Raw genomic sequence first — 4,465 nt, 5'->3', positions numbered from 1 at the left:
AATTAACTTGTTTTTGAAATGAAGACATTTTCATTGCAATTCAACTGTGCTGTTTATAACACCTTTATAACCTCAATTTTTTTTCCAGCTTTTTCACACTCTCCATAAAACCCTCTTGCAGCTCCTCAGTGATCCTTGGATGCTTTATTTATTTTTTATTTTTTGAAAATGTGCTTTTGCAAATTTGTTTCATTATTTAACAACAATGTTGATGTAACCACAAAGAATCACTAGCTTGTCAAACATACACATACAGTGACAGAGAACAGACACAAAGGCATCATCGTCTGCCCTTGTGCTCCAATCTCATAATAATCCAAGCCATCCGCTCCACAAGACACCAAACCCCAACCCCACGTCACCCTGTCACCCACGTGTCCATCTCAGGTCCACTTTTCCCAATCTGTGGCCTTCCTGCCAACCTCTCCACCCCTCAGCCCACATAAAAGAGATGCTCAGGCCTCTAAATATATAAAAGATGCAAATAACGCAAGTGACTGACACAGCATAAATAATCCATAAAGGCACATGAGAGGGAATGTGAGCAGCAAGAATGACTGTAATGATAAATAATGTATTACAGGAGACAGGCCTTGTTTATTTTGGTGGCTTGTGTGATTCCTCACAGACAAATTATTCCACCTGTGTGACTGAGAGGCAACTGTAACAGACAGTAGAGTGAGGAACGCATTCATCTTCTGTGTCTTTAAGTGTGTGTTATTCGATAACTGGAAACTGCTATAAAAATGAATAAAGACAGATAATAAAAATAAATAAGTAAATCACTCAATCAATCAATTCCAATAAAATCAACAACATGCATTTAGAAAATAGAGTGAATTTTCATTTCATGCCAATGAATTTGCAACAAATTCATCAACTTTGTAAAGTAAAGAAACAAATCTTTAAATTTCAAGAAAAACCTTTAAATCTTATCTTGAAATTATAACATTCTTTATTACAATTCAGTTTTATTTTTATATAAATGAGAAAAAATATTAAAATAATATAGAATATATAAAAAATATAAAAAATATAGCCTTCATATTTTTCTATCTCAGAATTTTGACACTTTTAAGTAAAATATCTAAACACTGCATTGTTAGAAGACTTATTTTCAGACAACAATAAGTTTGAAGTTATTTTTCTTACTTTACAGGCAAACTGATTTTTAAGCAATTAACCTCATTAAATTGTTCAAAATCACTATGTTCTCGAAATATATTTGAAACGGAAATAAAAGAATAAACTGAAATAATTTAAATTCTAAATAATAATATATTAATAAAACAGTTCAATATTTGCCCTATAAAAAATATCTTGGTTCTCAATTAAACTGATTTTATTTTAAGGATGGTGGAAGGATTTGTACTGGAAAACAAAACAAAAACTGTGATGAACATATGTACAGGAAAAACAAGGCCAGACATAAAGAATCCAAATTCTCACTTTCAAATTGTGAAATGTAGGTGTTGTTAATACATGTAAAATGTTCATGGTGGATGAATATGAATACTGATGATGATTGAAAGGATATTTCTGTTGTGGAAAACAGCCACAACAAAACATATCTTCACAGAATTTAATTTGCATCCCAAGGGAGCAGTATCTAGGTAACCACATCAGTCTGTGGCTCTGAAATGGTGCTGATGGTGACAGTGTTAAATATGCCCAGTGAAGCACACCTCAAAGACTGACACACACACACACACACACACACACTTGCCACTCTGTGGCACATCACTACTATCCTGGACACCCGGAGGTGTGAACCACGCATTGGGCTGAGAAGCAGAAACACTGTGAAATGTCCATACAGAATTAGCAACAGCAATTAGTGGCATTTCAACACAAGGATGAAAAGAAACAGGCCGGACCTCAAAGAGCCTCATCACGCAGACTGACAGCTCTGAGACAAGTGTGCCGAGTAGAAGGGATGTAAAATGGCAAAAGCCCAGTTTTATTCTGCTCTATGATCTCGTTAACAAAATTAGTGACGAGAATGTTCATTGACAAAGGAATATTTGATCTCATCTAAGAAAAGAAACACAAGACTAAAAAGACTCATCATGGTGAATTTAAAACACACTGTTGACAAAATATTTCCAGAAAAAAATAATTAACACTGCAAGAACTGATCTAAATGATCCAATAGCGCAATTGGACCTGCATGAGCTTCACTGAACATCTTTGTAAGCATGTTAGTACGCTCAATGAAATGCATGTACAGTATGTAGACAGTTAATTACATATATCCCACAACATAAGCAAATGCACAGGGGGACTTAAACAATATTACATGCTAGTCAGAAATATTGTGAATATTATTGCATTATGTGTAGTGTTGTTATGGCAACATCAGAAAATATCTAAAAAACATGAAAAAAGTCATGACAGTATCTAAAATGGAAAGAATCCACAACTTATGTAACTGTAACTTATAAAATAGTACAGATATTATGCTATTATTTTAGTATCCATGGCATGTATTTTAAATTCTAATATCTTTCATGCGTGTATGATAGGCTTTAATTAATGATATAACTAATTAATATACATACAAAAGATAAGTAATTTCACAGACATTACAAAAAAACAAACAAAAAAATAAGTCATGGATTTATGAAAATCTTCATACACTTTCAGAAGTCAGCCAATCAGATAACACATTGTTTTCCTGCTTTGTCTGCATTATTTTAAGAAATTCATACTTTTATCAGCAAGGATGCATTAAATTGATCAAAAGTGAAAGTACAGACAATCATAATGTTACAAAATATTTATATTACAAATAAATGTTTATTTTGACATTTCTATTCAAAGTGTCAGTTTTATTTTAAAGACAGCACAACTGTTATTTAACACTGTTAATATATATGTTTTTTTTTTACCAAATCAGCATACTAGAATAATATGAAATAAAATATTAAATATAAAAAAAAATCTAATAATATTTCTTAATATTACTGTTTTGTAGTTTTGAAAAACAAAATGAATAAATAATCTTCCAGATCCCAAACTTTTGAGCATAGTGTACATCTGATGCTCAGTAAATGGACATTTGTCGATTAGTAAGTGAAATGGACTAAAAAGAATGAGTATGCCACAATGAAACAGACTAAATGTAAAAGACATTTTCATCAAAGTCTGCGTAAAAACACCGTTTCTAACCAATCATTCTTAGCTAAGGGCAGCTAAAGAGCTCCTGAAGAGAAAATGGAGTCGAGAGAAACAGAGTCATCAAAGACAAACCAGATGCCACGAGCTGATGGGAAGGGAAAAAGACAAAAATGAAAAGCCAACATACACAAAACAGAAGCAACAACTCCAGTAAGAAAAAAAATCGGGGGCGTGTGTGGAATAAATCTGAAAAGAGAAGCGTTTGAAAAGAAAGTGTGCATGTGTGCGGGGGTTTCAGAAAAAAAAAAAGAAAAACAGAGAGACGGAGAGAGATGGTGAGAGATTAAGAGAGGAAGAGAGTGAATTCCATCAATGGAGGGGTGAGATGATGGGGGGATATGGGACAGTGGAGGGAGGGGGCATATCTCAGAAGGGCAGAGCAAAGCGGGCACAGGTGACTGTCATGAAAGAGAGATGGATGGAGGCAGAAAAAGAAAGAAGAGTGAGGGCGGGAGGGACCATCCCCACATTGAAACCCCTCCCCAGCTTGAATTCGAACGCTTCATTTGAAAGAAGAACAAACAAACAACAAACAATACACCGAAGAGCGCTCTGACATACTTTTACAGATCGTACTAATGCGCACGCTTTCTGTCGCGCTCTGAAGTCTCCTGGGCGGTGGGTTTGTCGAGCCCACTGAGCTCTGATGGGGTTGGATTGATGAGATCTTCGGGGGAGGACTGGAGCGAGGCTGCGGAGGAGTCGGCAGGTGTTCTGACAAGGACAACAGCCCTCGTGCCTCCGTGCCAAAGGAGAAGCGCAGACTCTGGGGCTGACAGGCCGCACCAGGCCTAGACCGCACTGGACAGAGCTGTCTCCCGTTTTGCAGCCAGTTACCCGCTGCGAAAGCAAACCTGTCAGAGTGACACGTCCGCATTTCCAAACAGCCGAGTTCAGGACCTCATTGTCCAGTTTTATAGCACCGGCTTTCTTTTTAATAGCAAATCAGCTGATGAACTGACGGGCTGCGGAATGATAGTGTTGCCGGGAGTTTAGAGATCTGGTGCTCAGACTAATTGCCCTGTCAACACCAGGGCTGGAAATAGCCCTATCTCTGAAACGCATGGCAAGAGAGAGGATGAGACCAAGACCAGGAGGAAAACGAGAGAGAGATGGAATGATAGAAGGAGAGGAAGAGAGAGATGATGTGTGTTAAAGGGTGAGAAAGGAGGAGATACCATTCGTTTTCACTCTCTCTCATTCTGCATGACATATTCACACACACACACACACACACACACACACACACACACACACACACACACACACACACACACACACACAG

The sequence above is a fragment of the Sinocyclocheilus anshuiensis genome, unplaced genomic scaffold (genome assembly GCF_001515605.1).
Source record: "Sinocyclocheilus anshuiensis isolate Anshui unplaced genomic scaffold, SAMN03320099.WGS_v1.1 scaffold193, whole genome shotgun sequence".
NCBI classification, from domain to species: domain Eukaryota; kingdom Metazoa; phylum Chordata; class Actinopteri; order Cypriniformes; family Cyprinidae; genus Sinocyclocheilus; species Sinocyclocheilus anshuiensis.
The sequence above is the reverse complement of the archived record's forward strand: the minus strand, read 5'-3'. Positions refer to the sequence as shown.